Source organism: Manis javanica, chromosome 16 (genome assembly GCF_040802235.1).
Source record: "Manis javanica isolate MJ-LG chromosome 16, MJ_LKY, whole genome shotgun sequence".
NCBI lineage: Eukaryota > Metazoa > Chordata > Mammalia > Pholidota > Manidae > Manis > Manis javanica.
In genome coordinates this window covers 14,466,335-14,491,459 of record NC_133171.1, presented here as the reverse complement: position 1 = coordinate 14,491,459, position 25,125 = coordinate 14,466,335, and the positions used below count along the sequence as shown (strand labels likewise).

General features: G+C 43.5%; 1 long non-coding RNA gene across 2 annotated transcripts; it reads right to left on the bottom strand.

Moving 5' to 3' along the window:
- Window positions 1-976: 976 nt before the first annotated feature.
- Window positions 977-6,238, bottom strand: LOC108410276 (uncharacterized). Of its 2 annotated transcripts, none has more exons than XR_012126406.1 (4): window positions 5,990-6,238; window positions 5,364-5,844; window positions 5,046-5,144; window positions 977-1,602 (listed from the first exon to the last, which is right to left on the bottom strand). It is a non-coding gene; the product is annotated as an uncharacterized lncRNA (long non-coding RNA). The 2 variants fall into 2 exon arrangements; XR_012126407.1 differs by having other exon boundaries at window positions 978-1,602; window positions 5,489-5,844.
- Window positions 6,239-25,125: the final 18,887 nt, after the last annotated feature.

Genomic DNA, 25,125 nt, shown 5'->3' with positions numbered 1-25,125 from the left:
CAGTGTGGGTAGGGGTGAGAGTCTGGCTCTTATAAAAGGCCAGCTTCAGCCCCTTATAACCTCAGACAGCATTACATATTCTTTTATTTCTTCTTAGTAAAAGTGCATCCTATGGAAATAGTTCTTTCCTTTTTTCTTTTTCTGTTCAAGGTATTTTCATAAACCCCTGGTATCCCCAGAGTCAAAATTCACCCTAGGAATTCCTCAATTTCTCTCTAACTAAGGAAAATGCCTCATTCTGCCACTTTCCATTCCCATCTTTCACTCCAAAAATTGTTGCTTTAATCTAGGAGTATGGAATTCAAATAATCTTCTGGGGAAACTGAAGATAGACTCAGCAGTATAGGGATATAAGGTCTGGAGAACACTCTCTAACACCAACATTTCAAGATTAAATAGAATCACGATTAAGTAGAGAAACTCTCAGGGCATGAAAATTCTAACATGTTGAGTAATGCCACTAAAATATCTTTTTCTGTGTATCTGGCTCCATTTTGTTCCTGGGTTTATTTGGCAAGTTTCCTTCTCACCTACATCAAATTCATATCATCCTGTTCAGTTTTATTCACCTTAAATTCTACTTGTATGTAGATGTAACTCCCACATCACCAGCCAATTCGTGAGCAGTCCTTAAATTTTCTTTACTGCAGAATCATCAGTAGATGTACTAAAATGCCAAAATCACTTTCATAAGCCATCTGTTGACAATATTCTAGATCTTCTCGGAAGTCATATCTTGTTAAAAGTCTGATTCATACAAACCAGATGTCCAAAAATAAGGAAATGGCTTAGTAAATCATCGCACAATCAAGATCGTGGAATGTTATGCCACCATTAAAATTGTAATTATGTAGTCTACTTTGAAACATAAAACAGTATAATATCTTAGGGAAAAAAAAGATATGTACACTCTGATAAATAACTATGCTAAATATTTATGTATTGGAGAAAGCATTAATGGTAATATGCAAAATGGTGAGGATACACATGAAATGTTTTAAACAATGATTTAATTTTAATGATACATTACATTTAATAAAAAAAAGAAATATGATTTGTGAACCTTGTCAAGGAAAGTAACTTGTAAGGTTGATCCTGAGCTTCACCATTTATTCAGTGAATGGTAATGGGTCCCAATACTGCCAAGGACACTAGGGAGGTTTCTTCCTCCCTGTTCATAATATTTTAAGTCATAAATAGAGCTAAGTAAGTCTGATTTGTCCAGAACTGTAGGTGTAATGTCAACAAATAAAGTAGTGGGAGAAACAGTGGACAAAATTCATTCATTCAAGAAACATTTACCGGGACACTCATGGTGTATGGACTTGGGGGGATACCGTGACAGGTACAGTTCCACCTCGCATAGTGCGTGTTGTGGCCAGGAAGATACATTAATCCCAGTTAGACTTGTCATGTTTACACTGCAACTCTGATTCTGCCCTACTACCCGAGGTCTTGGCAGGAGGGTACATTCAGAGTTCTCTCTCCCAGCACAGAAGCTGAAAGGGCCGGATCGCCCCTCTTCCGGTTGAGAGGTTGAGATGTACCCACCCGCTGAGCAGGAGCCGTCAGCTCGGCCAGTCACGTGTGCTCTCTGGGAATCTGTGAAGGCGAGACAAAGGCCTGGGTCATATTCAGCAACACAGGCAGCAGGCCTGGCTCCCCACCCCAGGGAGGCTGTTGGGGGTGTCTTGGCATTTCAGAGTCCCTTTTTTCTACTGGTTCCCAGGCTTGGTCCTTCAGTCTTCTCCTGGGTCTGAGCCACACCCCTGTGCTCCCCCACTTCCACCAACCCCTTTCCCTCCAACAAATTCCTCTTTGCATGTCTTTGTCCGAGTTGTTTTCTGTTATTTGTAATCAACAATTCTAGCGGACACAGAGGGAAATGTCATGTGTTTGGTTTAGCAGAGTGGTTAGGTCTCAGGCAGACGTCCTGTCAAATCCTGCATCAACCTTAGAAGTCTAGACAAGTTGCTAGAGTGCTCACTGCCTCATTTTGCTCATCTGAAACTGGGGAGAACCTCCCTCCCTCCTTAGTGGGGCGAAATGAGAAAATGCAGTCTGGCAGGGTGCCTGGCTCATAACAGGGCCGGCAAGAGTTTTCTTACTCCCCTTCCTGTCCTTTAGCCTCAAATAAATATTCGGTGATCTGTTGGCTAAAAGAACTTTAAAACCAAACCAAGGAAATGAAAATATGTAGTTCTTTGCTTCCCAGTTTCCAGTATCTCTTCCCTAATACATTTTCAGCATAGCCACTGGCATGACATTTATATTTCTAGAACTGGATGATTGGACTTAATAATTCTAAAGATGATTCACTAATGGAATAATTCATATTATCTGGAGACCACAGGAAAAAAATAGCATAATATATATTTGTCAACAGTAGTAAAAAGTAGAATAATATGTTTTTGTTGACAATATTAAAAACCAAACCTGAATAGCCCTTTGAAGCCCATTGTAGCTAAAAGAGAGAGCTATAGCAAATGTAATCCATTGGTCCAATGATAATAGTACATAAAACACACAGTAAAAGCAAAATCCCCAGGCTGCCTTGACAAAACCTCAGGACCAAAAAACTGGCCCAAGAGCTTAGGACCAGCGCATCAGGGTGGCAGGAGCGGGGCCTCTGAGTTGTGGCTCTGGGGACTGAGCCATTTGGGTTTCTAAGTACTTCGCTGTGAAGCAGTACATTCGGTCTGTTTAGGAAAGACACAATGGATTGGTTTTGTAAAGGGTAAATGGCACTCACGGTCTCTTTGTACCCGAGGAGGAGGGCGAGACCCAGTTGGAAGCCGTCTGAGTCAGCAGGGACTCACTGCTATCGCTCCTCGGTTCACTTCATGACATATGACTGCGCAAGGGCCTGAGACCCTCTAAAGTGCCTTATTAATTCTTCTGCAGCCATGGCCAGGCAAAGAAGGGCACATTCCTAAAAATTATGATCCCATTGTTTCAGAGACAGGAGCTTGGTTCTCCAAAATTTGAGCATGATAGCAGAGACCCACTTTGGGGCCAGCATCTCACTCCAGCACACACTTCAGGGTCCAGTGTTTGTAACATATGTTTTATCCTTTAATTGAAATACTATGAATAATTTAATTTTACATGATAGTTTTCTGCCACAAGTAAACAAATCATGCCCATCTTCATTTTTGCTCTTTGACCCACACCCTAGGGGAATGTTCTCAAGGAAAGAAAATGGATTTGCATATCTACTTTAAATGTGCTTGGTATTCAAACTTAAAGAATAATTGCTAAATAGAGATATCAGCTAAGTCCCTCTGACACTTAGTGGCTTTTAAAACATAGTCATTATTTATTATCTGCCCTGGTTTCCATGAGTTAAGAATTTGGGCATGGTCCAGGCTGGGCCTCTGTGGCTCCCACGAAGTTTGCGGTCAATTTTTGGCCAAGCCCACAGCCATCTGGTGGCTTGCATGACTGTCCAGGTGGTCCCTACAGTGATAGCAGGTTGGCACTGGCTGTTGACTGGGGGGCCTCTGTTCCTCTTCTGGGCTCCTCTCCACAGTGCTGTTGTCACACACCGTATCAGCATGGTTGGTGATTTGTTTCCCCAAGAGCTAGCAAATCAAGACTCTAGGTTGATGGCCCTCAACTGGGGGCAGTTTTTTCCCCCTGACCCTAGAGACCCTAGAGACATTTAGCAATGTCTAGAGACATTTTTGATTTTTATAACTGAGCACAAGGTACCACTGGTATCTAATAGGTAGAGACCAAGGATACTACTAAACATCTTACAGTACACAGGTCAGCCCCTTATGTAAAGAATTATCTGGTCCAATACGTTAATAGTGTTGTTGTCGAGAAACCCCAGTTACAGTTGGAAGCTGCAATGTCTTTTATGACCTAGCCTCAGAAGTCTCCCATGGTCACGTTCGCCATATTCTGTTGGTCACGCAGGGCCAGCCCTGATTCCGTAAGGGAGGGGATTCCATAGGGTGTGTGTCCTGGAAGGCATGGATTATCAGGACCAGCCTAGAGGTTAGGAAACACAGCACCCAAGTCTTAAAAGTAGTCATCGTGTAGGGTAGGACTGAGTGACTTTTCCCCTTTTCTACTTGTCTGTATTTTCTGAATTTTCTGGAATAATAACATATATTTATACAATAAATACAAATGAGTTTTATGTAATGCAAAATAAACATAAAAATGTTTTAAAACCCTTTAACACAGCCTAGTGCTTTGTGAGATATCATCCATGAAAATCACTGGGTCATTGGCCTCAAATAAATTATAGTCTAACATTGCAGAATGTTTTTAATAGGAGGGTCAGACAGCAGCCATGAGGGGTAAGGGTTCTACTGTCCACCTTTTGGTGAGAAGAGAGAGTAAGTTACTCCTGAACATCTATAGACCACTGTCAGGGCCTAGTATTTGGGCCCTGACAACTGGACCTTTCCATGACATATTTTCTCTCTAAATCCTATGTCCCTCCTTCGGTATTTCAAGAAAGACCAAACTACCAAGCAACACTCTTATAAAACTTGACATGATGCTATCCATCTATTTGCTCTTATCTCAAACAGATTGCCTCAAACTCCCAGGATAACTTGCTTTCCTTCTCTGCAGAGCCCGTTGGTGGTTTAGCACTAGGCCATGTTAAAGGGCTTTGTAAGTCCAGGGAGAGGAAATCCCGGGGCAAAATCCCTCTAAAACCTGAAATCAGTCAAAGGGAGAAATAAAGTTTAAAACTCATTTATTGCTTACAAACTGCAGTCCAGCGCCATCTCTCTCCCCTGCTCTGGAAGCAAGCCAGCAACAAGCCAGCCCCTCCCCTTAACCTCTCAGGTTCAGACGCCCCCTAGGTTGCCCAGGTAATGACCCATTGACATGGCGATGAACTTCTCTCCACCCCTGAGGATATGCAAATGCACCAAAGCCAGGCAAAATAATCTGGAAATGTTACAATTTTACCCATAGGCTTTAAAATATTTTTTATGTTTATTTTGCATGATACAAAAGTAATTTGTATTTATTGTATAAATACACATGGGGGTGCATGGGATCTTGAACCTCCTTACCTCCGCTGGGGCCTGGCTTCCAGTCTCCTGCCGTCTTCACTCTCCTCTCACCGTTGGCCATTTCATCTCAGCATTCAAGTGCACTGAAATATTTCCATTCTTTAAAATTAAAAAAAAAAAAGAAGTATACAGTATCTTCCTTCCCTCCCTCATCCACCACTAGCTGTTGTTCAATTTCTTCCCTTCCTTTCCCAAACTTCTTTAAAGAGACACCTATGCTTACTGCCTCCACTTCTCAGGCTCCCTCTTGCTCCCCCAGCGCCCTTCCTGTTGTCCCCAAGGTCAACAGACTGCTAAAGGCAAAGGTTTTCCTCTCACCTGCCCAGCGTTTCTCAAAGATCGCCCCCCTGGTCTGTATTAGAATCACCCGGAGGTCCGAGCTGAGCCTCCTGGGTAGGGATCTGGCGGGACTTTTTTGAGGAGCGCGTGTGACTCAGGCTTACCTAAGGTGAAGACTGAAGGGCCCCCACCAGTAAGATGGCAAACTTCCGGATTCTCTTCGGGGGTCCTCGGTTCCCGTTGGCACCACCTGAAGCCCAATCACCTCTTGCCCCCCTCCCAATCCCAGCACCTAGCCAGCAGCCCCCAGCCCCGTAGAAGTAACACCACAATCACCCTATGCCCCTTCCTATATAACCCAGCACCTTTCCCTAATAAAGTGGAATTCTCCGGTGAATTGCTGCTGTGTGTCGCTCCTTTCCTTTCAAAGACCTCCAGCGTGTCCATGTGTCCTGCAGCAGGCCTGCGGGGGGTCGCCTTCCCAGCACTGCCCTGGGGCCTTGCAAGAGCAGAGCTGGACCTGACCGGTAACAGAAATTTTTGTGATATGAAATCATACACAATGAGGAAGGAAAAGAGAAAACACAAACACACATTTGTGTCCTAAAGAAAATGTTTCAAGTTTGATCTCATTTCCTTTTTCTTTTTTTTTGCTAGTTACTTACAATTGTGGTTTAGATTAGTCTTGGCTTCTTCAGACTTTCCGGGGACTGGAGATTTGACTCTCTGTGGAATAACACAGATCAAAATGACCGTCTGACCCAATAGTATTTGGCACAGGGACGGTGGAGCAAGAGGGAATGATGGTGAGGACGGAAGGAGGCTTGGAAGATCAAAGTGTTTAATTCTGTCGCTTTGTGCCCTCAAGCATCAGATCTTATCAGTGACATCTGATGGCTGATACCATCATATATGTGCTGTCCTAAAAATCTTTCACTTCCTTAATAAGGGAAAACTCAGCTGACGTCAAACTAAACCAAAGCCCTTATCTCCAGGTTAAATATTTGCATTTCTTAAATTTGAAGGCTGTAGGCTGGCAGCTGATGAGACCCTGGGTCTGGCTGGGCTTGACAGATGCCCAGAGGAGATGGCAAAGGCTGGTGACACTGAACCCGAGGTCAGCGTTGGGAGGAGAACAGGCCCCTAGGCTAACTGCTGTCCAGGAGGGCGCTACAAGGACACGCAGCCGTATCCGCATCCCAGTCACCAGGATCCCGAAGCAGGCAGGGTCTTGTGTGCGGAATGCTGGCAGTTCTGGGCCCCCTTTCCACCTTGCAGACAGCCTTTTCCAACTCGTCCCTTCTTGGGGCCCCAGTGCTGACCCTGACAGAGGAAACTCCCCATCCTGCATCGCCAGTCAGATAAGAACACCCTCCGGAGGAGGAGATTGCTCTGCACTGGCTTTCAAAGGCAGCCCAGGGCTCTTGTTCCCAGGCATCCACAGAAGCGTGGAAGGAATTTATCTCATGTCACTTTGTCTCGCTCAGGTAAAAACCCCAAAGCTCTTACTGCCTCATTCAACACACTCACTGGAGCCACACAAAGGCCTGGTTGGAATGGCATTTTATTCTCCCCTGACAGCCTTCTGCTGGGTACTGTAAAATGGCTCAGAGGGACTTAGTGGCCTTATGGCCTCTTGTTCAAGGCTGCCCTTGTTTCCTCATGTTGGAAAGACACGGGTAAAGCTGTCTTTACACTTAGAGGTGGCTGGGGTGCTGGGGAGAAGGGAGGGATGCTAGAAATGAGAAATTTTCAGTTTATCACATCATGAAAAGGAAAGACTGGGAGGGGTGCAATTTTTGAGCAGACGGAAGTAGGTGTGGATTTTTGTCATTTGTGGGTGAGCTAGGGACCAAGGCTTGGCCACCACACCAGGCTTCCAATCGGCTCTTGGAAAAAGCAAACGAGGTGTGGCTGGGTGGGGGGTAGGTTTTAATCTTCCTGAAAAAAATAAGAAGGTTGTATGCACACAAGAGAGGTTGTGTTGGGAGAGAGCAGATTTATAATTTAAAAAAGTTCCTCCCCTCTCCAGCTTCCTAGCCCCAAAATGAAATTAAATCTCTTCCTCCAGTAAAATCAGCTGAGTCCAAAAGAATTCCCTTTTTGCAGATGTTATGGAAGGTTCCAGAGCCCTCTGTCCATAAGTTCAGGGAGGCCGTGGCTCAGGGTTAGGCGCATTATAAATGGTGTTTTCATGGACCTGGAGAGAAACCTAACCCCACCATTACTTGATTGGAAAAGAGACTTACTTGGCTACCTTCCCCCTTCTAAATAAGTCAGTGTTTAGAGTAGCAGACTTTCAACTTTTTTAAAAGTAGGGAAGATTCTCAGCCTCTTTCCCAGGATGTATAAATGCACATCTAAATTACCATAAATGAATGCATAAGAAATGCTGCCATCATGGAGAGAAAGCCTAATCTCAAAGCAATTTTGGAAAAGTAAAAGACAAGCCTGTATTTACTTTGGCTTGTCATTACTGAGGATACTAATTTGTAAAACCTAGAATGCTGGGAAAATGCATCTCCCAAATCTGAATAATATATTTTGAAGACATATGTGGAGTGTACATATATTTTTTAAAAGAATGAAGAGGGAGAAGTTGAGATGAAAATATTTTGTGGGATGTTTTTGAAGACAAGATAGGGAAAATGCTTGAATATAATCATACATTTAAAAGGCAGATTACAAAATTGCATATATAATGATGAAAGTACCTATCAAGTACACACATAGTAACAGTGGTCTTCTCAAGTAGTACAATGATGATGATTTGTTTCCTTTTCTGTCTTCTAAAAGTTCTCTATAATAACCATGTGTTAATATTTATCACACAAAAAGGAAAACCCAATAAATATCACTTAAAATATATAAGCTCTAAAGAAGGCAAGTAAACCGAGGTTAAACAATATTCCAGGACAGTTAGGTTAGGATTTTTTTTCTTAATACCTATTGCTTCACTAATTCTCAGGCTCTGTGAATTGACTGAATTCATACTCCAGCTACACCCCTACTTCCGTCTGTCCTGCATGGGGCAGCAGGTCTCTGGCAGGCTTGAAGTGATTCAGGCTCTATAAACCCACCAGTGAGCAGGCCCATTGGTAAGTGCACAAATGTGAGACACAGCCCACTAGAAGTGAGATGATGCCACAGCAGTTTAACCCCAGGAAGAATAAAGAAAGTGTAAAAGCCATATGCTTCCCTAGAGTAACAGAAAACATCTGTCTTCAAGCTCACAAGTTTGGAGATGACATCTCTAAGAATAAGCCCTTCACCATTCTTTCTTGAACATATTTGTTCCTTCTCGCCAGAATCCCTTTCTGTGCTGCAACAAGGCCTTTTTTTGCCTCTGTCCACATCTCTGGATGGAGATCTCTGCAGTGGTCAGCCTGCCAGCTCTCGGTGTCAGGTGGCAAGGTCATCCAGGCTGTGCAGCTGGCCTCCTTGGGACTAGGCGGAGTTCTCAGGGCAGAGATGGGCCTGACGGCGGGGGCCACAGGTGCTCAGGTACAACCTGAGGGCAGGCACGGGACTGAGAGGATCCCCAGGCACCACGTTGGGTCCCCGACGCAAGTGACCGCCTGGAAACCATGCGTTCAGCAGCTCTGTGAGGAGGGGCCCATCTGAGGGCTGCAGTCCCCTCTGCCCCCACCTGTTCTCATTCTACCTTATACCTGGATGGCTGAGACGGATCGGTGTTCTCTTGCTCTACATGTTTGCACCTTTCCCTGCTCTCTCTTCTTCATAAAGTCTCAGAGAGGAGTTGTAATGAATCTTGGCTATTGATAGCGCGGTCTTTCAAAATGTGTCTTGAGACACACTGGTGATGTGAGAAATCAGCTTCACGGGTTAAGGTGAAATGGAGTAAGAATGGAATGGAATCAAATTGAAAATATAAGAATATATTGCAGGCGGAGCCAAGATGGTGGCATGAATAGAGCAGCAGAAATCTCCCAAAACCACATATATCTATGAAAATATAACAAAGACAACTCTTCCTAAAATAGAGACCAGAGGACACAGGACAACATCCAGACCACATCCACACCTGCGAGAACCCAGCGCCTCGCGAAGGGGGAATTTACCCTAAGAATGCAGCAATCAAGTCTGAGAAAGACAGATGCACCCCTATGTTTATTGCAGTACTATTTACAATAGCCAAGAATTGGAAGCAACCTAAATGTCCATCGGTAGATGAATGCATAAAGAAGATGTGGTACATATACACAATGGAATACTACTCAGCCATAAGAAGAGGGCAAATCCTACCATTTGCAGCAACATTGATGGAGCTAGAGGATATTATGCTCAGTGAAATAAGCCAAGTGGAGAAAGAGAAATACCAGATGATTTCACTCATCTGTGGAGTATAAGAACAAAGGAAAAACTGAAGGAACAAAACAGCAGTGGAATTACAGAACCCAAGAATGGACTAACAGGTACCAAAGGGGAAGGGATTGGGGAGGATGGGTGGGTAGGGAGTGATAAGTGGGGGGAAGAAGAAAGGGGGTATTAAGATTAGCATGCATGGGGGGGAGGGAGAAAGGGGAGGGCTGTACAACACAGAGAAGACAAGTAGTGATTCTACAACATTTTGCTATGCTGATGGACAGTGACTGTAAAGTGGTTTATAGGGGGGACCTGGAATAGGGGAGAGCCTAGTAAACATAATATTCTTCATGTAAGTGTAGATTAAAGATTTAAAAAAAAAGAAAAGAAAAGGGGGATTACTCTTTGATAGGATAAAACTAACTGTAAATCAACGATTAATGCATGCTTTAAATATCCTTAATTTTGATCACTTAAAAGGTGTCAGATAATCGGCTATGGAGGTACACTTTTCTGATAATATTCCTTTCTCTTAAAAAAAAAAAAGCAGTTCCTGTGTGGTGACCTCCAATGAGTTCTACACAATGGTATAAAGGGCATATCAAAGTGTGGGCAAAGGGTCTGTTTGTGTTTATACAGAGGATCAAAGCCTAATTTGGCTACCCAGAAAATGAACTAAGATACGATATGAAGAAGAACTTCCAACATCAGCCCTCTCTGGAAGAGTCATACCAGAAGATGATCATCAAAAAACCTCAACAAAGATCTAGGCGATGCTGCAGTTGTAGCTGCATCCATTCCACTGGTTTCTGGACTTGCCATTGGAATGAAGAAGGAGATATCTTAAGCTGGCCTGTGCATACAGTAAAACAACAAATTTGACTGGATCTATACTGTTGGAACTCAACCAAGAATTAAGAGAAGTGCAAGTTGTAGTGCTCCAAAATCTTACAACTACATACTATTTACTGTTAAAAGAACATATGGGATGTGAACAGTTCCCAGGAATGGGTTGTTTTAATTTGTCTAATTTCTCTCAAACTGTTCAAGTACAGTTGGACAATATCCATCATATCATAGACAAATTTTCACAAATGCCTAGGGTGCCTAACTGGTTTTCTTGGCTTCACTGGAGATGTCTGGCAATTATAGATCTGCTTTGGTTATGTAACTGTATTCCTATTATGTTAATGTGTGTGTGCAATTTAATTAGTAGTTTAAAACCTATACATGCTTAAGTTACTCTACAAGAAGATAAGTCAAAGAAATAATCAATCCTCCCATGTTTTCTTCCATCTGCTACCTCTATAGCTTTTCTTCTTCCTTCCTAATTACAACCCTTAAATAGAATTCATGCCTCATATCGAATTTACCGAGTATCATAATTCCTCCAAGTGGTAAAGATACCTCAAGACAAATGCTGGGCATAGAAGCCACAGGGCATAAATCTGCAAAGAAGTAAAAAGCTAACCTTTTCAAACAATATGGCTTCTCTCTCACTTACCAACTTTACATTTCCCTGTATGGCCCCGGGAGATGACTGGTTAGCCAGAGACGGGTAAGATTCCTCAAGGGAGGAGCAACCTAAGACAGGCACAGTCACAGGGGGGCCATCAGGTGAGAAATTGGGGATCAACAGTGGTGAGGCTTAGAACCTCACCCCCCTGTTCTGAGAGAAATCTTCTGCATCCATGGATGTTTTGCTGCCCTTGTCTAGCTTGGATTAACACATAGTCTACAGGCACACACCTGATCATCTACATTTGCTCTCTTACAGCACTAAACTATGTTTTCTACCTTTATCTTGCATCTACCTACCACTTCAGCATTTTATTAAAAATAAAAATAATAATAATAATAAAGGGAGAAATGTGGGATCCACATATAAATCAAGTATAAAAATCAAATGAATATTTGACCTGATTGTTTATAGTTCATAATGCGTGATCAAAACCAAAAGTTTCTGGGATGAATGCCCTTGTACTGTTCACCATGTAAGAACTCATTCACTATGTAAGAATTCGTTCACCATGTAAGAACTTGTTCATTATGCTTCAGAAGATTGTAGACTGACGAGAATTAGGCTTGGGGTGGATTAATGATTGTGCATTGAGCATTGACTCTCCTATACAGAATTTTATTGTTGTTAACAACCATTTAATCAATAAATATGAGAGATGCCCTCTCAAAAAAAAAAGAATATATTGCATATGGTAAAGGTGAGCATAATTTCCCAGAATTCTGGGTTCAGCGTTGTATGTACACGTACATATATATGTGTGTGTGGTGTTAGTGTACTTGGTTACAATGTAAGATGTAATCAGGGTCATGAATAAACAAGTCTGGAAGTCACTGGTTTAGGCAGATATTTATATGGCGCTGTGGTATAAGAAGAAATATGATATTTGGTCTTTGGCCCCAGTTCCAGGCATAGAAGTCCTAAGATGCCTAGAATTTCCTGAATGGTAAGTGTCTTATTCAGAATCGGCTGCTTCACCAGCCCAGAGTTAATGTTAGTGAGGAGACCCTTGGTGGTCCCTAGACAGCTTTAGGATGGGGCTGGCAGCTGGAAGAACCAATCGGCACTTTCAACCCTACCCTCTAACCTCTGGGGAGAGGTGAGGGCTGCTGATTTTCAATCACCAATGGCCAGTGATTAAATCAATCATGCCTGTGTAATGAAACCTCCATAAAACCTCCTAAACGATGGGGTTTAGGAAACTTCCAGGTGGATAAGCACATTAAGCCAAACTGTGTGGCTTAAAACAACATTTAAGAGCTATTTTATTACTCCTTAGGGCTCTCCTGCACTTAGCCAGTGGCTCTGCTGTGCCTGCTGTCTGCCGGGGCTGGAGTCCTCCGGGGTTCCTCTGGCTGGAACATCCAAGACGGCTCACTCACACGCTCCAGGTGGCACTGGCTGGGCCTGGGAGCTCAGGGTGGAGTGCCAGCGGAAGCGCCACCTCATGGCTTCTGCATGTAGGTTGGCTTCTCGCAGCACGATAGCAAGCAGAGACCCGAGGCACTGAGAGCAAGTATTGTGAGAAGCAGGAAGAAAGGCAAGTCAGTTGGAAGCACCATCCGTGGCGCAGCATTACTTCCACCATATTGTATTAGTCCAACCAGTCACAGGGCCCACCCTTGGGGGCAGAGAAACAAACCTCACCTTTTGATGGGGGAGGCACACGTTCACACTGCAGAAGAGTGTGTAGGATGAGAGACGATAATGTGACTGTCTTTCGAAAATTCAATATAGTGCAGAAGGTAATTGGGCAATATGTATTAAAAATCCTTAGTATCTGTTCATCTGTTGTCCCAATTCAGCTTCTAGAACATTTAAAAAATATATATAGTTGTAGATATTTCTAAAGACTTAGTTATCAGGGTGGGCATCTTAATATTGTTTTTATTAGACCAAATTAAAAGATATTCTCATGTTCCTGAACAGGAAATGGATTAATTATTGCATATCCTACTATATTGTCCAAAAATGGCCTCATAAAAATTATATTTGGAGCAATGCAAGTCAACACTAACTATTCTAGAGAAATAGAGTTTGTGGGGTTTTTTTGGAGGGGGACGCTTGGAATAGATCACTCGGCTCCTGGCACAAGTCAGAGAGCTTTCTGAAAGGGAAGGGTTGAAATTACGACCCTGTTGTCTTACAAAATGTTTTTTTTTAATTCTTATTTTTAAAAATTCAATCAGGTATCGATCGTGCAAGTCATGACGATTGACTAGAACTTATATAAAGTTGCAGCTGTCCTGATTTGGAGTCCTTTCATTTCTCCTGATTTGGAGTCCTTCCATTTTTCCTTTCATGACAGGTGTTTCTCTCTCAAGGAGGACAAACTGCAGAGCGCAGAGGCCAGCTCTGCCCCGGCGAGGATGATCTCTTTATTTAAGTGTAAATAGTGTGGCTCCATTTTATTAATTACTCTTCTGTTTGCCTATTAAAAAGAATCGTATTCATGATACACCTTGAAGTCCCTGATTTCCTCCTTGAGAATCAGGCTCCTGGCAGTTAGGATATTACTGCAGTTTTGAAAAGATTCAGTTTAAATTCACTTAGCTTTATGTTTTAACGGATAATACATTTTCAGGATTCAAAATGCAAAAATTACAACAGGATATTCTGTGACAAGTTTTTTACCCACTCGTATCTCCTCTCCTTTCTGCTCTTCAACCCAGAGCCCAAGAATGGTTTCTAGAGCCTGTGTATCCTTGCAAAGACATTCTATGAATATGAACAAATACATGTATTATCCTCTCCTTCCTCTCTTAAACAAATCACGGCATAACAATACTGTTTTTCCTCGAGGGTTTTTTTTTATTCACTTAAAAAGATATTTTGAAGCAAAACGGCAGTGGGAAGAGCTTGAGGACAGCTCTCCCTGAGAGAGACAGACATCTCTTGAACTGGTCAAAATTAGCAAAGACAGTGACAGTCATCCGAAATCTCTGGAGTTGAGCAAAATGCCTACAACAAATTGAGAAACATATATTCAGCAAAACCTACTGAAACACAGCAGGAAAAGTGGGAGGCGCTTTTGAGTTGAGCCTATTCCCCACAGTGCAGTGCAGCACAAGAGCTACTCTGGAGGGTTGGGCAGCTCCTGGGGTAGAAGAGCTGTTTCCAGTGATTCAGCCACCAGTGGGTGGTGACAGATCCCATGTCCCACAGCCCCACACTGCAGAAGCCCTGCACTAAATGAGTGCTAGCAACCAAGGGGCAGTGCCTGTTTTCCTACCCCCCATAGAGAAAGAACATGGGTGGGACTGGTAAAAAGCGTTGTTCCCATTTTCTTACAGCAACTGGTTTGTGGGAGAATCGCCCTGAGGGAGTTTAGCAGCCGAGGGAAGCTCCTTCAGCTTCCTCCTGTTCCATGCAGATTTGGCAGCTGGTGAATACAGACAAGTTCCACCTGCCGCCCACAACTCCTGCTTGGGAAGGAGGATCCAGTTGGTGCAGCTCATGAAGAAATATTTCCCCATTCCTTCACCTCCCTGACTCCAAAGCACAGATATTCTGCCCAGGGAAAGGTTGGAGTAAGTGTCAAGACTGGCAATAGCCTGGTAAGGGGCTCTACTTTCACTGGATCAGACTGCAGAGCAATTTATGCCCAGAGTCATTAGTGAAAACAATGAAACAATGGAGTGATCAACTAGCAATTAGTGGAGGCTAATAGCTGGGTGTGACACCAATAGGCAGTCTATCAAGAAGCTGAATGAGAGGCCAAGGAAATAGACAAAGAGAGCTCAGGTCAATCTGCAGTCACCCCTGGCGGCCAGGAATTCTGCTTGCATGTCCAAGACAGAGTCCTCCAAAGAGTGAGTAGAGACAGGTCTGGGCTACTAGTCCCTGATTAAAAGTGAGGAAAACTTGTAAACTCCTTAAAGTGAAAAAGTCTCCAAGCCACATACAGACCCATGGGAAAAGCTGAAAACCTTACTGGTTCAGGGAGCTTAAACACAACCAATCAGAGGCTCACTGATGACCTATGCTGACCCAGGGGGACCTGCAGGAAGCCAAGATCAAAGATAAAATTAAGGGAGAAAAGTTTGAGCAGAAACATCAGAAGCTGCATCAGAGTGCAAGGAAGATAGACTTCACTGAATTAGTCAAGTCACTAAATAAATAATCCTCAGAAGGAGGAAAATTAGTATGCATAGTTGCTACAGTACATTACCTAAAAGGTCCAGTTTTCAATGAAAATTATGAGACATGCAAAGAAACAGAAAAGAGTAGCCTACACACAAGAAAAAAAAAGTAGGTGATAGAAACTTCCTTTAAGGGGTCTAGATGTTGGGCATAAACAGACAAGAACTTCAAAGCAGCTATTGTAAGTACATTCAAAGAACTAAAGAGACCATGTTGAAAGATCTAAAAGAAGGTATAATTATGATGTCTCCCCTAATAGAAAATAGAAACAAAAAGATAAAAATTACAAAATAGGACCAAATGGAAATTCTAGAGTTGAAAAGTATAATAATTGAAATAAAATTCACTAGAGGGACCCAGCCATAGATCTGAGCTGATAGAAGAAAGAATAAACAACTTGGAAGGTAGATAAGTAGGAAGTATGCGTTGGGAAGAACAAAGAGACAGGAAAATGAAAAAGAAATAAATTGAGCCTCAGGGAAAGGTGGAACACCTGTATGCACATCAACATATGCATAATAGGTGCACTAAAAGAAGAGGATAGTTAGAAAGGAACTGAAAAAACATTCAAAGAAATAAAGCTGAAAACTTCCCAAATTTGCTGAAAAGAGTCTATACACCCAAGGAGCTAAATTAACTCTGAGTAGATTAGAGCAGAGAACCACACTCAGACACATCATAGTCAAAATGTGGAAAGCCAACAGTAAAGAAAGGGACAATCTTGAAAGCCACAAAAGGAAATGACTCATCTTATGCAAGGGAACCCTAAATGGAATGATTGACTTAATTCTCAACAAGCTGAGATCTTGTCAAAAACAATGGAAACCAAATGTAATGAAATGAAATGATAAAAATATAATGAAAAAAACAACCCTGTGAATCAAGAATTTCATGTTCAGCAAAACTATCTTTTAAAAGGTGAAATAAAGATATTCCCAGATAAACTAAAAACTGAGATAATCTATTGCTTTGAAAAAGAAGAAAAAAATTGGAGGACACATATTTCCCTATTTCAAAACTGACTAAAAGCAGCAATAATCAAGACAGTGTGGTACTGGCATAAAGACAGACGTATAGATCAATGGAATAGAATTTAGAGTCTGAAAATAAGCCTACATATTTACAGGAAATGATTTGTGTCATTTGGGTGTCAAGACCATTCAAATGGGGAAAGAACAGCCTTTTCAACAAATGGCGCTAGGACAACTAGGTAACTACATCCAAAAGAGTGAAGCTGGACCCTTACCTCATGCCATATACAAAAATTAACTCAAAATGGAACAAAGACATAAAACTATAAAATGCTTCAAGGAAAACAGGAATAAATTTTTGTAAGATAAATTGAAATACACTAAAACTAAAAGCTTTTGTGCTCAAATAATACTATCAAGAAAATGAAAAGACAACCTACAAAATAAAGAATATACTTGCAAATCTTGTATCTGACATGGCACTTGTATCATATTAAGAATTCTTAAGACTCAAGAATAAAAAGATAGGTAACCTAATTTTAAAAATGGCCAAAGGATCTGAATAGAAAATTTTCCAAGGAAGCTATTACAAATGACCAAAAAAGCATATGAAAAGATGCTCAACATGAAAAACCATCAAGAAAATGAAAATCATGATTACAATGAGATATCACTTCATACCTGTAAGGATGCTTTAATTAAAAGATGGATAGTACTAAAGTGTTGGTGAGGATGTGAAGAGTTTGAAATACACTACTGGTGTAGATACGAAATGGTGCACCTGCTTTGGAAAACAGCCTGGCAGTTCCTCAAAAGGTTACATACAGTTACCATATGACCCAGCAATTCTACTTCTAAGTATTTACCCAAGAGAAATGAAAACATATGTCTGCACAAAAACTTGTACATGAATGTTCACAGCAGCATTATTCATAAAAACCAAAAAATGGAAATAACCCAAATGTCCATCAGCTGATGAATGGATCAACAAACTGTGATTTATCCATGTATTGAAATATTATTTGGTCACAAGAGGGAATTAAGTTCTGATACATGCTACCACATAATAAATCTTCAAATTATTATGTTAAGTAACAGAAGCTAAGACACAAAATGTCACATCTTGTATGATTCTGTTGATATGAAGTGTCCAGAGTAGGCAAATCTACAGAAATAAAAAGTAATTAGTGTTTTCCTAGGGCTGGGTGGGGAGGATGGGAATATGGGTGTGTCTGGCAATGGGTACAGGGTCTGTTTCAAGAGTGATGAAAATGTTCCAAAATTAGATGGTGTTAATGTTTGGACAACTCTAGATATACTAACAACCATTGAATTGTGTACTTTAGATGAGTGTATTTTATGGTAATGTGAAATGTGTCTCTATCAATGCATCTTGATTAGTTATGTATGGCTCAGGATGTCCCAGACCAGTCATGTTGTTGACTGGAGCTGCAGTCATCTGAAGGCTTGACTGGGGCCGGAGGACCTGACTCCAAGTTGGCTGCCCTCTTCTCGATGGCTGCCAGCAGAAGGCTTTGGTTCCTTATTCCTTGCCAGGTGTCCTTTTCCCTATGGCTGTTGAGTGGCACAAAGTGACAGTGGCTTCCCCCAGAGTGAGTTATCTAGGAGAGCAAGGTAGAAAAGAGGTACAATGCCTTTTTATAACCTAGTCTTAAATGTCACACATGGTCATTTTATCAAAATCCTGTTGGTTACGTGTGGGCATGAAGCCAAGAGGAAAGAATTATTGGGGCCCTTAAGTGGGCATTAAAATCCTCTGCCTCCTCAGCGATCTCAGCTTCCCCAGCTCATCAGCCGTGACCACCACTCCACTCAACACTGCCCTGGTTAAATATGCACAGTACCTGTGATGTGTGGGCCTGTGCAGGAGCTTTTCAAGTTTCTGCTGGTGATCCAAATGAATACACACATATACCATGAATGCAAACACCCCCCATGTACATGTACATACTTACATACATAAATATAAGTATATATATAATGTGTATTATATATTATTTTTCAAAAAGTCTGTAAGTTTCCAGACTTCATGTAGTTTTCTTCATTTGTATTTTTTCTTCCAAATATGTCTTACTATTACATTTACTTGTCAAAAATGTATAAATTCCTTTCCTTGTTGCAATCCTCCAGTTAGGAGTGCAGAAACTCTTATCCCTCATTCTGAGGAACCATGAAAAATGCCAATGTGCTCCTGCCCCTGAGCCCCTCTGGTCACTCACAGATCAACATAGTGGCAGCTGCTACATCAGGCAGGTTGCAGTTCAGTCCTGTCCATCCATCAATACTTTCGTAAGCAAGTCACTTGATTAAGGCTTTTGAGGAAGATGGGAGACATTGTGATAATCTCCAAGAGCTCCTCTATACACGGACTTTCTCCCATGTGATTTTGTAGAGAAATGTTCAAGTTTGGCTGATCCTGCGTTTTTTTTTCATGGTAATGTATCATTTCTATCATTGTTTCTAAAGGTCTAAACATTTTGTTGAATAATAGCATTATTTCCAAATAATGTACAAACGTCATGAGTACATATGTCACTGGCTACTAATTTTTCCATATTCACCACTGTAAGAAACACTATCTTTAGCTAATTCTATGTACAAATACCATCAGAAACCTAACAAGCATCTATTTAAGGAGTAACATTTCTCTAAATAGTAAGCTTTTCTTCAAAGTAATATATTTCCCATTGTATGGAGGCATGAATAGAAATTGATAAAGTAACATTTTGAAACACATACAAATATGATGATAATTTTCATATGCATAGTAGTTTTAGAAATTTAGACCTATATGTGTCTGCATGTATGATGCACATTTGAGATTTTACTTAGACATATGGATTCATTTAAGGAGTTACTCCAAATGTTGTCTGTAAATATTTTAGATTAACTACTCAAAGAATAGTCTTTTTTTTCCCAATCCTGCATTTTTGCCCTCATTGCATGAGGATTGTCTTGTCCATCCCCAAAGTAACTGAGAGCAAATCAAGGCCTTGCTAGCTGGCGAAGGGGAGAAACACAGCAGTGCCCAGTAGTGAATGCAGGAGGCAGGAGACAGAACGCCGGGCTCCTTAAACGCTGGGAACAGGCCTAGCCTTGCGGGACCCCTTCGGCATCTCATGTCAACTGGAGACCTGTATTCTTCTCATGCATTTTCATGAGTCACGAATGGTCTCGCCCAATCACAGTGCTGCTAGAACAAGGCCTTCATGTCACACCCGTGTCTCAGAGCAGGGTGGGAGGGGAGCCCAGGCCTCAGAGCTCCCAGGTTCCAGGACTGGTTTGCCACAGACTAGCTCTGTGACCTTGGGCACATCACTTCCCTGCTGTGGGCCTCACTTCCATTCCGTGAAACGAGGATTGGAGGAGTTCCCGTGCTCTCAGACGGCGGAACCCCGTGACAATAGGGACTTCCATGGGAGGATCATTTTTCTTAGTGTGGCAACTAAAACAAGCCAAGGAAAAAGCTTAGCATCTACAACCACTGTGATTCCATTATGAAGAACATTGACACCATCTCCCCCAAAGCAAAGCAGAGAGAGCAGAATCTCAGTATTAATGAATTCCTTTAAAAGGAATAAACTTAGTTTAATCAAAGCTGCACTCAGTGTCCTTACTGTCCTCATTTCTCTCAGATATTTGAAAACACCACAGAGCAGTGTGGAGACGCAGGGGCTGCCTCTCCAGGGCCGCCTCTGCCCTGACATCCCAGGACCCTGCCACAGCGAACGTGGCTGAGACGGTGGCGGCGCTCTGCTCTTTCTGGTGCCCCGAGGCCTCCCAGGCAAGCGGCGAGGAACGAGGCTCAGGAAGAAGCTTGGACAAGCTGCTCAGCCCTTTCCCCAGGGGCCATTCCATGTCTGTGCCCCTCAGACTTCACTTGGCACCAACCATCGCTGTTACAACTTTTCCCACTTTATCAGGAAATTCCAGAAGGTAGAAATAATGTATCAAATCTGCACCCAAAGTGCCCTTTTGACTTATATGCCTCCCCAGCACACTACTCTGCCTGATGTTGCACGGTGCAGGCTTAGGGGGTAACTTACCCCTCCTTGCTCAAAACCCTTCCCTGGGCTGTGTGACCCAAACCCTTACAGCCATCGGCCAGTGCTATGGAATGTACCCATCCCAAAATTCGTATGTTGAAGCCCACCCAGCAAAATGATAGTATTTGGAAGATGGTGGGGTGGGTGTGGTTGCTTTGAGAGGTAATTAGAATTAGATGAGGTCAGGAGGGTGGGATTCCACGATGGGATTTGTGCCCTTAGGAGAAGAGACACCAGAATGCTGCTTGCTTCCTCTCTCTCCTTCTGTCTCTATTTCTCCACTGCCCCTCCCCACCTCCCCCCTCCCCCTTCCACATGCACAGAGAGACCACGTGAGGACACAGAGAGAGGATGCCGCAGACGAGCCAGGAAGAGGGCTTTCAGCAGGAACCACATTAGCTGGCACCTTGATCTCCGTCTGCCCGGACTCCAGAACTGTGATAAACAAGCATCTGTTGTCAAAACCACCCAGTCTGTGGTGTTGGGCGACGGCAGCCCTGCTCCTTAGAGTCCGCTCCCCAGCCCCCACCTCCCCAGCCGGCCTCCTGCACCTCACCCCTGACCCTGGCTGCAGTGTGTGCCATCCCACATCCTCTCCTCATGTTTCCCCTCACCTGCATGACTCCTGCCCAGAGCTCAGATTTCTTCTTCAACTTGGGGTGCCCTGGGACGCCCTCCCCAGCTGCCCAAGCAGGCTGTGTCACTTTCCAGTGCGTGCCATGCACAATGTCTCCCACTCCGCCCATCACAGCCTGTCACAGGTTGCTGCTTGTTCCTGTCTGCCCACGTAGACCGAGATTCTGAGTGCAGGGGCTCTGTCTTGCTCAAGGACACATTCTGGCACATCCCACAGCTCCTGGCACATGGGAGGTACTCTCAGCCATGGGTTAATGAGTAAATGAGTGTGCAAATCCAAGCAAAACAATGTCTTGTGGTGGTTTGGGGATTTGAAAGCTTCGCAGCTTGGTGCCGCCAAATCCCTGTGAGCAGGGGCTTGTGGGCTGCCCACGTTGGCTGATTGCGTGTCACATGCTGAGCCCTGGAAGGAAGCAGGGTTCTGAGTCTGATCATGAGCCTTGGTGAGGGGAGATGGGCAGGTGCGTGGAGGGGAAATGTGAGTATCATAGCTACTCCGAAATTTCCAAATTCTGCTTTGTACTAGTTTGAGCAGAAATTCTACTTCAAAGGAGCCAGAGCTTCCATCCCCCAGAAGGAACAGCCTTCCGCAGCTGGGACGGGGATGGGAGACCCTGTCCTGAGTCAGAGCTTCCCAAGGAAGGGAGCTGCGCTAGGCCCTGTGGTGGCCAGCTGAGGAAGCGGCCTCAGGCGTGTGTCAGCTTGAACCTGCAGGCAAACTCCAGGGCCGTAGTGCAGGACTGCTGGCGTGGGGAGGCACAGGGCCCTAGAGCAACGTCCCCAGGGGCTGCTGCCCCCTGCCTGTTTCTCAATCCTGCTGTCCTCTGCGTGGGCTTCACGTCAGGCCCGCCGTCTCCACGTGGGCTGTCTGGAGGTCTGGATGCACATGCTCCTGTAAGCGTGACCCCAGAGGAAGGCTTCTATTTGCCAGTTATTCCCAAAAGGCCCAGGTCATTCTCACCCTTGAACCAACCACAACAACGGGAAAGAGCACAAGGCAGGTAGCTGCATTTGAGTGGCACTAAGAGCAGGGTGACACGGTGGTCCCCCAAAAAGGAAACTGGGGGACCGTATGCATGGTAGAAAAGATAGCACATCCCCTCCAGAGACTCACAGCCACCAAAATGGGTGAACCACAGGCTGACTCCAGGGCTTTGCACAAAGTGGAGGTGGTGAAGAGCAGAGGTTCGAAATCCCAACTCTCTGCCCCTACTAGTTGCATGGCTTTGAGGGGATAACTGAAGCCTCTCTAGTCCTCGTTTATAACATGGAAAATAACAGAACCTGTCTCACAGGATCCTCACAAGGATTAGTTAAATAGCTGAAGTGCTTAGGACAATTCCTAGCACACAGTACCCGTTAGCATTTATTATGGATAGCCTTTGACAAGGTTTTGTCACCTGGAGACCGACCGGGCAGTGGGCCAATAACACACAGACCAAGAAGAGCAGGTGCTGAATGCAGTACTTTGTTCAGAACACAGACTCGATCTTAGACGTGGCCCAAAGACAAGTGAGTCCCCTTGGTGTTCTCTTGGGGTCAGGGGTGGGGCAGAGGGCGGATGGGAGATGTCTGTGTTCTGTCCTTTAGTACTACCTGTGGGGGCAACAACTTTCCCTGAGATTCCCTTGGACAGGAGCCTCCAAAGTGGTGGCCAACATATGCTCTCACCTTCGGTCCTGAGTTCCACCTGCAGGGATCTAGGGTCACCAAGTGCTGGGGATGTACACTCACAGTCAGAGCGTCCCAGAGTAAATTTCATCTTTGTCCAAGTCAAGTAAACAGTTTCTGTGGTTCAGGCCCTCTGGGGAGACAGGAACCATAAAGCTCTGACCCCTGGGCTTAAGAAGGTTACAAAGAAACACACAGATGTGAGGAAAAGAGCATACACAGCACAATGCAGAAATATGACAAGTGTGGGTGTCACAGACAATAAGTGGGGGACTCAGATCTGGGAGAGAACTTCAGGGGGAGGGGACTGTGAAACTGGATGACGTGACAAAGGAGAGATTTCCCCCTCTGGGAGGAAGCCCCCTTTGGTGGAGCTCTGGACAGGCAAAGCAGAGCAGCCTGGGCACAGAGAGGGCAGGGGGGGGTGACACCGTGAGGCAGGTCCCAGCCACCCCTCAGTGCAGGCCTGGGACGGTTTTCCCAAATTTGATGCTATCACTCCTACACTTGAGCTTCTGCTAAATGTATTAAGTGAACAGTCAAGAACGTAAACTGTAAGTCTATAGAAAAACACCTTTAATATGACAGGAGTGATTTCCGGCTGCCAAACTTTCAATCCCATTGGAGGGTAAAATGAAGAAAATTTTAGTCAAGCTCCCAAAATACTTCTTAATTATTTTTGATCATAAAGCAATGAGAGGATGCACTCATGCAAAAGAAGAAGTAAATCATGAAAGAAGACAAGAAGACCCAAGATAAAGGAAACATGGAATTTGACATACAAGGCAGATGGAGGGGATTCCCAGGATAATGGAGAAGGAGATTCCAGAATGTCAGCTATGCACCTCAGAGAAACCAGCTCAGACTGGTGCAGGTCAGAAGGCTGCAGAAGATCTGTCTTCAAGGGGCTGAAATTATTGGAATGCTCAACCTTTCTTACTATTAACTAGGGGTGGGGTTCTGGTTTCTGGTTTAGGTGCTTAAAGAACTTAGAAGTCTCTACTCCATCCTAACAAGTAAAAAATCAAACAAACTAAAAAATCAACAACTCTTCTTAGAACCATCAGAGAAATCAGATTAGAGGCAAACTTCTGCCCCAGAATTGGAGAGACAGACAGATAAAGAGAATTGAAATTGACCATGACAGAAACCTCCACAGGACCCTGTGCCAGACATGGAGACCTGACAGTGATGACGAGCTACTTCAGGCTTAGTGTGGACAACTCTGAGTCATACAAACTCCAGGGGACCATGCATATGCGGCCTATATTTTTGAAGCTCGGTTGGGTTCCCACACCAAGAATCAGAGAGAAATCCCTTCCTGCTTCTCACAGGGGAGGTGAAAGGAAACTATTTTGAATGGACCAGAGCACTACTGCTCTCTGGAGAAACTAGTTAACCAGAGCCTCACCTGCTGGGGGTAGGGGGGTGGGATACCCAACCCCAACCCACCTATCCATCCTGCTTCACCCAAGTGGGGAGGGAAAAAACTGAGAAACACTTACAATGTTCACAACTTCACAGCCCAGGGTCCCAGGCTCACTAACAGGCTTTCAGTTAGTGTATCATGTCCAGCTGTCAAGAAAAGTTACAAGGCATACACCAAACGGCAAAAATCACAATTTGAAGAGACACCCCCAGACACAGTGGGGATGTCAGAATTATCAGACTCCAAATACAATTATGCTAAGGGCTCTAGCGGATGAAGTATTAAGCCTGTGGGAACAGCTGGTCAGTGTCAACAGGGAGATGGAAATCCTAAGAAAGACCCAAAAAGAAATGCTGGAGATTAATAGCACTGTAACAGAAATGAAGAACGCCTTTGCTGGACTCACTAGTGGGCTGGACATGGCTGAGGAGAGAATTCTGATCTGGAAGATATTTCCTTCAAAACTGAAAAGCAAAGAGAACAAAGATTGAATAAAAAACAGAACAGAATAGCCTAGGATTTTGGGAACAGATATGAAAAGGTGTAACATATACATAATGGGAAAACCATAAGGAGGAGAGAAAGGAACAGAAGAAATAGTTGAAATGATAATGACTGAGAATTTCTCAACCCAAACTAATGCCAGGCACCAAACTATAGACCCAGGAAGCTTGGATAAAATAGGGCAAATGTCAACTAACAAACTACCCCTAGGCATTTCATTTTCAAAATACAGAAAATCAAAGATAAAGGAAAAACTGTGAAACAAGCTAGAGGGAAAAAAACACCTTATCTGTACAGGAACAAACACAAGCATTACATCTGGCTTCTCAGAAACCATGCAATCAAGAAGAGAGTAAAGTGACATATTTAAAGCATTGAAAGAGAGAAGAAAATCCACCAACCTAGAATTCTGTACATGTAAAATCATCCTTCATAAGTGAAGGAGAAGTAAAAACTTTCTCTGACCAACAAAAATTGAGGGGAATCGTTGCTAGTGGACTTGCCTTGCAAGAAACGTTGAAAGAAGTTCTTGAGA